Source organism: Martes martes, assembly GCF_963455335.1.
Source record: "Martes martes genome assembly, chromosome: 5".
In the NCBI taxonomy this organism is placed as follows: Eukaryota; Metazoa; Chordata; class Mammalia; order Carnivora; family Mustelidae; genus Martes; species Martes martes.
In genome coordinates, this window is record NC_137892.1 from 103,886,068 (window position 1) to 103,898,008 (window position 11,941).

The 11,941-nt window shown below is 50.0% G+C and overlaps 1 long non-coding RNA gene across 1 annotated transcript; it reads left to right on the forward strand.

Annotated features, from left to right (window-relative positions):
- The first annotated feature begins 730 nt into the window (after positions 1 to 730).
- On the forward strand, positions 731 to 5,736 carry LOC308343229. The gene is made up of 3 exons (XR_013966867.1): positions 731 to 1,064; positions 2,892 to 3,038; positions 3,830 to 5,736. It is a non-coding gene; the product is annotated as an uncharacterized lncRNA (long non-coding RNA).
- The last annotated feature ends 6,205 nt before the right edge of the window (positions 5,737 to 11,941 follow it).

Here is an 11,941-nt window from a genome sequence, read left to right on the forward strand (position 1 = left end):
TCAAGGGGAGGCCGTGGAGGGAGCCACCGCCAATGATTAGCAGAAGACCCCGGTCTTCCCATTAGCAATCAGAGGAGGGAGGGTTTCCACTCCTGGTTGCAACATGTTTTCGGTTTTAGTGTACTGTACCAGGGCCCCGGGACCCCAGCCAACAAGACTGGAAAGGCAGGAAGCCATCTGGAGCGGCAAGCTGAGTCACGGGGCCTGGAGAAAAACAAGAACATCATGACAGCAGTGCAGGGGGTGGGGAGCAACCTCCCTCGAGGTGGAGATTGAGGTGGGTGCCGGAAATAGAAACTGCTCCCTCTGAAGCGCCTTTTAGAAGGCCCAAGATCACCATGCATTTGCGATTCAGTTCCTATTAAGCACCTACTGAATGCAGAGGTCTGAACGGTCTGTGAAAATGTCAGTAAATCAGGTGGTATAACGGAAGTTTCTGGGTTTTGTTGTTGTTGTTTCAAATCCCGCCTCTCCTTTTCTCTGACTACCCATTTGCCCTTGGGCAGTTTACTTAAACTTTCTGACCCTGTTTCCTCTTCGGTAATAATAACCCTTATCTCCCTGAGATAGATTGAGGATTTAAATGAAATCACATTTTTAAAAAGTGTCTCGCAAAGGCCTTGTCACACACTAGGTAGTCAACAAATGGTGTTATTATCAGAGAGACATAAAAATATCTTCCTGTCAGGTGGGTGTGGGGATTAAGTCAGAGAACCCATCTTCACTCTCCACGAGCTCTGGACCGACATCCGAGGGACGGTTCAGCTCCTGGTAGAGACTCTTTTCTCCTCCGGCCCCGAGATCCTGAGGTGACTGGTTCTGGTTTCTCCGAGTGCGGGTGAGCGAAGCTCGGTCCACACACAGCGAAGGTTCACATGACGTCCGTTCATTCCATTCCACAAATATTTCCTTTATCGTTGTGCCTGTTACCGGCTCAGCCTGTGCAGAGGTACAGAGGAACAAAATGAAGATAAACACCATTTTCTGTTGTTGTGCGCAGCGACGGTTCTGTGCCAGGCACGAAGCGAAGGGCTTTATACGAATTCCCAGAACAACTCTTTCAGGTCAGTACTATAACAATCTCGGTTTCATGGATGGGGAAACTGAGGTCCGAAAGGATTAAAGAGGTTGTCCAAAGGCACGGGGCAAGCAGGTACCAGAGACCAGTCTCCATCCCAGGCCTGATTCTCCCAAAGGTTCTGACTCAGACTGTGAACGAGTTCCTGGAGGGAGAAAAGCCCTCACCTGGAGACTGAAGCTTACACAGACACACAGGTGTAGGAAAAGTGTCGGGCAGTAAGATGATTCAATGCCGCAGGACAGGTGGGTGGTCAGAGTTGTAGCAGTTCTGGGCTGGAGGGGGATCCCTGAGGGGCTTCCTGGTGGGGAGCAGCGCTAGCCCTCAGGACAGGAGATGGAGCAGGGCACGGAGCAGGCAGGTGAGCGAAGGCACAGAGGACTTGGCCAGGTAGAGGCAAGGTTCAGCAAGAAGCCAGCTGGCCCATCCCAGGTGTGTTCTGGAGAGCAGAAGAAGAAACATCCAGGTCACAAGATGTGGCTGGTCCAGGCTGTCATTAATTTCCAGAATGAGAAATGCCTCGGCCTGGCTACAGTGACTTCTAGCCTTGGTGTCTCACCACCTGAGAGGATCACTATGCATCACAGGTTGGGCCCAGTCAGTAGGGCTCAAAGTGTAGCTATTGTTGGGAAGGAAAGAGGTTTTTGCTGATTAAGTGGGTATGACCTATCTTGCCCAATGGCCTCAACCTTAGCTCTCTCCTGGATGAGGAGATAAGGACATTCCCTTTGCCTTCAGAGGATTCTACCAAGACTAGCGTAACTATGGGTCATTAAAACAAATTTGGAGACAGTCAGACTTTTCCTCAAGTCAGTCTGGCAATCCATATCAAGAGGGTTAAAATCCATACACTTGGATCCCAGGGTTTCACCAGCAGGAATTAATCCTAGGGAAACGATCGGGGAGGTGTGCGAAGCCTCGCTGTGTGTGTACAAGGATGGTTGCTGTAATATTACTTACAAACACACCAATGAGAAATGCCCCAACTAATCAATAACAGGGGCTTGGTTAAAAATGGTGATGCGTCCATATAATGGCGTACTGCACTGCCATTAAAGTCATTGTGGTCACATCATATTAAGTGAAAAAAATCAAGTTGCACAATATTGATCTAGGACAATCCCAGCTTGGAAGTGCATTAATCTAATCCATTCACTTATTGAATAGTTAAAGTGATGTGTGCTGGGCAATGTTCTGGGCACATGATAGAGAAGGGAACAAGTTCAGCGTACCATGTGGGGCTAAGTCAGAGAACCAACAAGACAGTTACCAGGAGTAGGGCGATGCCATGGAGAGGACGTAGGATGGGCTGGTTTAGCGAAGTGACGAGAAGAGAATGACCCGTGGCCGTGACATTCCGATCTTGACCTGCATGTTGCAAAACACCCATTCATGAGGATCCAGGGAAGAGCATTTCAGGCAAAGGGACAAAGGCCTTGAGGGGTGATGCAACTGCAGTTTTAGAAAGAAATAAATAAAGGCAGAGACACGGTGTGCGAGTGGAGAGAGGTGAGGTCGGAGGGAGGCAGGCACAGGCCACACGACACAGGGATGAAAGCCCAGGCAGGGTGTTTATATGGAATCTGGATTTTACTCCAACTGCAGGGGGAAACTACAGGATTTTAAGGCAGGCAGTGATTATATTTACATTTATTTCATATTTAGGAACCAGAAGGAAATACACCAATGGGTTAATAGAGATCACCAATGGGTAGGGGAGGGTCACGAATGATTTGTATTTGTTTCTGTGTGCTCTTCTGTAATTCCCAAACTTTCACAATTAGAAAAAAAAATAGTGTATTTCTATTTTAAGGTAACTTGCAAGGGAGCCGCACAAACCAATGGCGACCACTAATGTGGAGCTTCAAGGTGAAAAGTCTTTCACCTACACACCCTCGTTGGACTTTCCCAATAACTCTGTGAGTGGAATCAGGTCATTGGAATTAGCTCTGCTTGGCAGGTAAGAGAGCTGAGGCTGGGAGGGCAAAGAGGCACAACGGAGGCCAGACTGAAGGTTCTGGAAGCCTTGCCCGGGCTTCCCTACTTTGCCACAGAGCCGGGCCTGCGGGTGGTCTGGCTTAGATTTAACCAGAAATCCAGAGGTCCCAGGAAGAGGTGCACAGGATGACTCCCTCGCCTGGGAGAGGGCAGGGATGGACCCACAGCCCCCAGAGAGCACACGTGTGCTGGAAGAGGGGCCTTCCCCACAGGACAGAGGCTCCATAAGCATTTGTTAAATTAACAAAATAACTTGCTTTCGGGAAAACGCCACTATAGGGAGGTGGGTTACCTGACTTGACAATTCGGTAGCTGTGTGATCTCAGGCAGGCCTGAGTCCTCCTCTGCAAAATGGAGATGAAGTTCAGGGCTGCCCACCTCCAGGAAACGTTAACAGTTAGGGGCATACGCAGAGCCAGACGCCCTGGACTTGAATCTCCTCCTACCTCGTGCTAGCTGTGACCTTGCAGAGCCCCTCTGTTTTCTCATCTGAAAAGTGGGGGTGATAATACCTGCGCGAGGGCTGGCGAATGGGCCGACAGGCGACGGGGAGCCTATGAAGAGCTTAGCGCAGGGTGCCCGCACGGCGGCTGCTTCTACCCCTTCACTACTGTTCCTGCCTGTATCCCTCCTTCAGTAGTTCTCCGCAGGAAACAGAAATTCCCTGCCCATCTTTCCCTTGAGGGAGGAGACCCCTTACCCACGAGGAGGGTCCTCTGCCGAGTTAAACAGATCCACTCTCTCTCATCTCAGGTTTCTGTCTGTTCAAGGGCTTGTGAAGAGCTCCCAAGGTCTGTTTCTAATTCCATGAAGGAGCCACCTTTTAAATCTTAAGCTTGCCGTTTGCTCTGGCGGGCACCCCTAGAGTCATCGTGCCTCCCCTCCGCTCCCCACCCCAGTGTGCAAGCGGCAATCATTCGAGGACCACCGATCCTGGCACGAGGACCACCGATCCTGGTGCAGTTCGCTGCATGCCACTTGGCCTCGTCTCTCCCTCATTATTTCTCTTTAACTTGTCTCACATTTAAAACTTAAATGCATTTGTTCAAAAGGGAAATGTACTCATTACCATAAATGGAAGGCCAATACCACCTGCCAGAAAAAGGAGTTATCCATAAAAAGAAATACCACGGAAAATAAAGCAATATTACTGAACTCTGGGGGAACAGGGGTGCCCATTGAAGACTCTGGGCTACAGGGCTGTTTGATTTCCATTTAAAAGGGCGATCTGGAGAGGTGTTAAAGTTTCAGAGAGGTGCTAAAGACCTGTTAGTACCAGAGTGAGATCACCTTCTTGGTGTGATAAGGACAGAGAGAATTCAAAGAGGAAAAATGCACGAACCTCACGATTTAATGTTTTTATTTCATTGTCTATTCACCTTCTAGAACTTTCTCCTGTCTGCCAGGAGGAGCAAGGGGCCCCCTTTTACGTATTTCAGTTCTTTATTGAGAAAAGCTAAGGAGGGAGCCGCCCACCCTCGGCTTCTCACTTACTGGGTCGTTTTAGGAACAGTCCTTCTCTCTGAATTGAGGGAGGTGAATTGGAGAAATGTTCTTCTCAGAGGGTCACCAGGTCCTCAAAGTCTGGGAGGCCTCTTCCGAAAAGGGCTCCTGGCTGTGCATGGATGTCCTCTCACCTGCTGGTTGGACAGGGGTGACGTCTACCGGGAGGACAGCCTCGTGGCGTGGTTTGGGTTGCTGGATCTCTGCAAGGAGCAAAGCTGTGGGATTCATCGCACATCCGCAAATAAATTCACGTTTCCTGGGGGTGGATTTTCTGCTTGTTGAGTTGAGCAGATGGCTGTGCTTGAGTTGAAAAAGGAGGTAGCCAAAACCGCTCTGCGCCTAGCCTAGACCCTAGGAAGAAAACGAGCAAACAACTCACGTGGACTTCAGGCTCCATCCCCCTGCTAGGCAGCGCCTGCAGATGCTTCCTTTAACAGTGGCTGGTGGACAGCCACTGAGGCATCACTCCTAAATTATGCTGTTTTCCTATGTCCTCCCTGCTTCTCCACCAGCCGGGATCTGCTACACCTGCACGGCATCCAGATTTCTCAGGCCAGCATTCGAGACCCCCTCTTCAGTCTAGTTCCAATTTACATTTCCGGTCCTGGCTGCTGGGACACCCTTTCCTGAATCCCCCGCTTCTGACAAGCTGGTTACCGGGCAGAGTCGGTGTGAAGAAATGCAGAATGAAAGAGTACGTCTTCGGCTGGGCTGCTCTACAGTTCATTTCAATATATATTTCTTGAATGTCAGGGACAAATGGTGCTCGAAGGCTTCTTCTATGCCAAGCCCTGGTAGGGTGGCCACTGTCTTGATTTGCTGGGCATTTTCCTGGTTTTAGCACAGGCAGTCCCTGTCCCAGGAAACACCCTGGGGGACAAAGGCAAACCGGGAAGGTTGGTCACCTTACTGGGTAGGTTCCCTATGCTCTGTCTTCGTGGGCCTTCGGCATGGTGGGGGAGGATGGCATGAAGCAAATGATCCCACAAAGAAATGGGTAGTTACAAACCAGGGTGAGTGTAAAGCCAGAAGCCAGCCCAGAGCTGAGTGCTGCGAGGAAAAGCCTTCTCCCCACCCTGGAGAAGCTCCTGGTTGCTAGGAGAGAGAGGGACATACAGCTTATTTAATAAAAAGTGGTGAGTGCCGTGAATCAGAAATTGACACTCTCTTTTCCCTGTCCACATTGCACGGTTTGTATTTTAATTGGGGTTTCAAGCATCGGAAATCAACTGTGGTGAACTAAATGGATATATATTGAAAGGGCGTTAGAAGGAAAAACAGAAACGAGGCTTTGGAAGAGAGAGAGAAAAACAGGTTGTTGAGAGAGCAGAAAATAACGACAGAACAAAAGAACTTTCCTTGTTCCGTTTTCATTAGAAAAATGGACTCTAGCCATTCTCTGCCTTTGGGTTTCTCTGCCCAGTATTCTAATTCCAGGAAGAAAGAATCTGATAGCCAAGCTCGGGTCTCATGCCAAGCCCTTGGCTAGACCAGGGGGGCACAGTGATTAGAGATTCCACGAAAATTGTGTGCTGTGCGGCTGGCGGGGGTGCGGGGCGGGGGTGGGGGCAGGATATTGCTGATGGAAGACAGAAGGGCTGGAATGCTTGGAAGGTGAAGGCTTCCCTTGTCTGCATCTCCTCTTCAAGAGGGCGCTCAGACCTCCGGCATTGCAGTCACTACCCTAGGAGACCCTCTCTGCTTGCCTTCTGACCGGAATATCCTGTTACCATGGACAGCCCCATGCTGACAGCTGGCTTCCCGGACTCAAGTGTCTCATCCAGCTGCCCCAATTGTGATCACCTTGGGGCACGCACCATGACCTTGGACACAGCTGGTACAATGCCTGGCACAGACAAGAAACTCTGTAAGTGTGTAAGTGTGCTGAGTGTTTTCTAGAGAGTTTTCAAGAGCTGTGACGGCCCTGCCACCCCTGTCCTGGCCCCTGCCCTCCAGCCAAACCGATCTTCTTCCTGTTTCTCAAAGGCTCAGCCCGCCTTGCTATCCCTTCCACCCACGGCGCGTGTCATGCTGATCTCATGACTCAGGGATTCGCAACTCGGGGTGATTTCACCATTCAGGGACATTTGGTAAGGTCACACTAGAGAGGGGCTACTACTGGCATCTCGTGGGTGGAGGCCAGAGATGCTGCCCAACAGTTGATCGTGCCCAGAACAGGCCCCTTAACAACGACCGGGCCCACAATCTCCGCGGTGCTGAGGCCGAGAAACCCCATGGCACTGCTGAATGCCCCCATCTCTGCTCAGAGGCCCTGGGCTCCAGGAGACCTGCCCTGACCATCACCCATTTCTCTGGCTCATGCCCCTCATTGTATTTTCTTTGCAGCATTTTACCACCACCTACAACGATCACATCTGTTGTGCTTGTACTAGACATTCAGCCCTCTGAGAGAGGACCCCGGTGGGCTTTGTTCTCTGTTGGCCGCTCAGCAGGGAGAGCAGAGCAGTGCCTGGCACACTATGGGCTGCTCAGGAAAAGTGTGTCGAATGAATGTTTCATAAAGGAGAGTGCCTTCGACACCTCAAATATCAGAGGTCAGAAAGCCCACCTGGGAAGCCTGGCTCCTCTCAGGCTGGCCATCTCCATTGTGACTGTTTCCCCAACCAGTTTAATTCAGCCCCTGCTGTTTGCAGCTGCATGGTCATCAGCAAACTTCTTAAGCCTCCTGGGCCTCCATTTCTGCATCTGTAAAGTGGGGCTATTATTATTAGCCCCTTCCTTGCAGAGATGTAATCGGGTGAAATGAATGAATCCAAAAAACTTTAAGGAAGTGTCTGACTCAGAAGAGCCTCGGTCAATGTCATCTACCATCACCATCATCACCGTGATTTGGCTGGGGTAGGCAGTGAGGATGACAGAATGGGCTCTGGGGTCCTAGCAGAAGATTAGGGGATTAATACCATTTGCAAGGCCAACGCTATCCCCGTTTGGTTTTGCCAGGCCCTCGATCCATCCGTAAAATAAACCGGATGAAGCCTTTATCCTTCTCTTGTTTTGAGAAGGAGGCTAGCAGGGAACGCGGATTTAATGTGGCAGATGGTGCTGTCCTTGAATTATGAAACCAAAGGAGGAAATTAAAGTGCTCGGTTGCAACAGCTATGGGCCAGCAAGGGTAGAGGCCAAGGGGTGGGGCATCAAGGGGGACAGAGGTTGTGTTTTATTGACCGGGCAATGACTATTCTTGAGGGCAGCTGGAGTCCTAGAATAATATAATTTTATAGCCTAAAATAATTTTAGGCCACCCCCTTCATTTTATATAGGGAAACGAGGCCCAGAGAGGGAAAGTAACCCCCAATGTCACACAGTGAGTGGCAGAGCAATCCACACTGGGATTCCTTGAACAGGGTTCTTTAATGGCTCCAGGCCACAGCCAGCAGCAAACCCTGTTCCACAGCATCCTGCCTTTGGGCACCTCTGCTCTGCACCCATGTCCCCTCTCAGCTCCTCAGGGCAAATATGAGCCAGAGCCCTGGAGCCATTCGAGCTGGTTTTGCAACAAACAGGAGCCAGTTTCGTATCTCCTCGAACCTCAGTTGCCTTGTCTGTCAAATGGGAATAATAATAAGCGGTCACTGTGAAAATCTGATGGATGACTATCACAGACAATATTTAGCCTGGGCATTGGTGCAAAGTAAATGCTCAATAAAATATAACTACCTATTGTGGGGCCAGAAGAGACTTCAGGTTCTAATGGTTCCCTGAGGCTGTGAGCCCCTCAGAGGGCGTGCCCTGGGTATTTATGGGACATCTTTTGCGCTCTGCACCTTGCAGAGCAACTGACACCTGCTGAGGACCCCTGTAAATGGTCGTGGCCAGAGACAGGCTCCCCCAGGGACGCCCATCTCTCAGTCGGCACAACGAAGCCTAGGGACTGCCGCCAGCAATGCATGTGACTCTTTGTCCCTCCTTTAGACTTTAATCCTAAATGGATAAAGCAGCCCTCCTGTCCAACAGGGAGCTGGCCTCGTGATGAGGACTGTGTTTGTTTTCTCAGCCCTTTTCTGCAGCACAACGCCTTTCCCCAACTACGCTTTGGGCTATTTGCATTTAAATTGGTTTTCTCTCATTATAGAAATCTCTTAGGTCAGCTGGAGTTTCCATTTTCCTCAGAATCGGTTTGGAAGCTCCATTTCTCGCTCGAGGGTCCCTTATGCCCTCCTCCCTCCCGCTGACGGTGAGATGTGGTCACATATCCTCATCTCGTCGTGGAGAACAGATAGCTTGAGAAAGTCGCCCCAATCCCTCATGAGCTTGGCATGTTTCTCACAGGAAAAGGTGGGGGTGGAAGACAGGTGGGGTGGGGTGGGTGAGGGGCAGGAGGGTTCTGGCCCCCGTAACTGTAGGAAGGCGGCCCCGTGGTGGTTCAGCTTCAGGACCTAGGCCTCGTTTTCTCATTTATTGAAAAAAAAAAAAATCAACTAAGGCCAGTGGTGGGCGCTTGGAATGCAGATAATAAGACATACTTGCTGCCCTCCAGGAGCTCCCTGTCTAGTAAAGGAGAGAGGAAAGCAAAATAATCTTTTAAAATCATAATACAGTCAAATAATGGCCTTAATAAGGATCAGAATAGATGTGAGCCTGAGAAGCAGCTTTCAGTGGCCGCTCATCAAAACCATAGCCACACACACGTGCGTGCACACACGTGCTCCCGTGCACACATGCACTAGCTCAAAAACGTTTATAGCACTTGCCATGTTGGTGGGTAGCTTTCTAAGCTATGTAAACAATTTATACATATATCTTAATATATTCATTGAATCTTCACGACAATCTGTGAAGAAAGTTCTATCATTATCATGGTTTTCCAGGTGAAGAAACTGAGGCACAGCGATTAAATCACTTGCCCAAGGTCATTGCTAATAAAATGGAGAGCCAGACTTGACCCCAGGTGGTGTGGCCCCCGAACCTGTGTTACTCATCCTACACTGTGACAGCACCTGACCGAGGGCGGTGCACTCCTGTGTTTCCTAGACTAGTGCCTCTTTCAAACTGGTCAAGCTCCACCACCCTGATTTCCTGACCCGTGTGTACACCGTGAATCGTGGTGTGTGAAGACGTTTGAGAGGCTTGTGGTGGACCTGAAGGAAGACTAGAAAGTTTTCCGATGAATAGAAGAAGGAATAAAGTATTTGATGAAGGACAAGACTGTGCCCGTCCCCAAAGTATGAACAGCATGGAGGTCTAGGTCAAGGGTACTCCAAGTTGTATGACAGTGCTCTGCTGTGAGGTAGGCTGAGCAGGTGGTGAGGCATGGGCCTGGGGGACTGGCAAAGACCAGACCATGACAGGCCTTGATTATTATGCACATGGGCTCTGTCATGAGGATAAGTGGAACTATAGAGGGGTTCAGCAGGAGAGGGACACAGTCTGTTAGAAAGCTCACTCTAGCTCTAGGGTGAAGGACTACCTGGATAGGGAGACGAGGAGAATGTACGATCAATAGGTACAACCAGAAGGTGTAAGAGCTGTAACGGAATGGGTAAAATCTATATAAGGTCACATGGCTTTTTCCCCTGATGTTCACTGTATGTGTCGTAGAGCTATAGCTACCCTGAGAAGACATCTTTGTGTCTTCTAATTCACCCAGACCTCTTAGAGGCTGGTGATGGCCCTGCTGTGTGATAGTCAAGGGGGGGGGGGAGACAGAGCTAAACTAAGGCAGTGGACTTTGAGAAAGAGATGAGGGGGGAGCATATGAGATACAGTGGAGCAAATGATCTGGTCTCGGTGAGCAACCTGATGTAGGGCTGAGGGAGAGTGAGGAGATGGGATGATGCTCAGGTTACTGATTTAGCTCCACCAGATTATTTTTTAACTCCTGTTTCAATGGACTACCAGGTGTCGCCGAATTTTCCCCGCAAAGGTCCAGAAAAAAAACATTTTAGACTTTGCAAACCTTACAGTCTCTATTATAATTACTCAGTTCTGCCATTAGAGTTCAAAAGCAGCCGTTGACAAGATGTAAATGAATGGGCATGGCTGTGTTCCAATGAAACTTTATTTACAAAAACAGGTTGTGGGCCAGATTCAGTTTGAGGGATGTCATTTGTTGACCCCTGCTCTCCACCATGAGGTGGCCCGTGTGCCAAGTTGATTGCCAACTAGGAGAGTCAGGTGGCTATTAAGTGAGAGAAAGGCTCACGCTGAAAGGCTCACACCTCATCAGGCAGATAGATGAACGTCTCTCCTCAAATGATGCCCACCTGACCATAAAAGACTCGTCTGAAATTGCAGAGTAGTTCCAACATCTTGTCCTGGTGGCCCAGCTCTGCAGAATGGAGGCAGAAGTTTGACTCCAAATGCTCAGTCTCTGTTCCAGACACAGCGGAGGTCCTGGTCTGTTGTTTCCATCGGTTACAAGTGTAACACAGTAGGAACACTAGCCCACCTTCTCCGAACACTCACTCTCCACCAGGCAGTGGGTTAAGGGCTTTACCTGAGCAATCTTGTTTAATGCTGACAAAACCCTGGGTGGCAGCCATGTATTATGATGTAACCTAATTTTACAGATGAGGAGACTGAGGTACAAAGAGGTTCAATACCTCCGGGGCTTGGAATCAGGCAGTCCAATCCCAGACGCTGGGCTTCCAGCCACCCTCCAAAACTGACGCCGCGGGTCCACGCGGACACCCATGGTCACTGCAGCAAACCCACACATCCGCCCCAAAACACAGGCTGAAACGGGGCAAACACTTGGGAATCTTTTGTCCTCTGGCCTGCGTGGACCATGATTGGAGACAAGCAGTCCAGAGGAGATAAGCCCATTTGTTTCAAAAGCAAAACCCAAACAAAATCAATAGGCACATCTTTCCAGATCTCTGTTATTGGACAAAATGGTTGTCAGAAGTGGGTCCAGATGAAATGAACACATTGCTGTCTGAAGGTATTGCATCTGAGGGAGGAGGGGACAGAAAGTGAGGAGACAGCTAATCTCCATGTGTTTGCTCTGCAAACAGTCACTTAGGGCTCTGCGGTCCCCATCCCTGCCTACAAGAGGGCACTGGATGGGAGGGAGTCAGGCACAGAGAAGAACATTCGAGCACCCTGGACATCATGCATGGTGGAGTGAATGCACAGTGGACTGGGGGCACAGGGCAGGGCCTTAGCCTGGGCTGAGGCACCTGGAGCCCAGCCCAGGTGATCTGGGGTTAGAGTGGCGATGAGGAACGTTCCAGGAGAACGTTGGAGAGCATCTTCCAAGGCAAGAAGGATTCAGGCTGAAGTGAGGAGATCATGTAGAAGGGATGCAGTTGGAAGGGCTGGGGGGAGGTCCTGGGGAAGCTCTAGATGAAACGCAGAGCACTTGCCAAGAATATGGTGATGCCAAGAACACTCCAC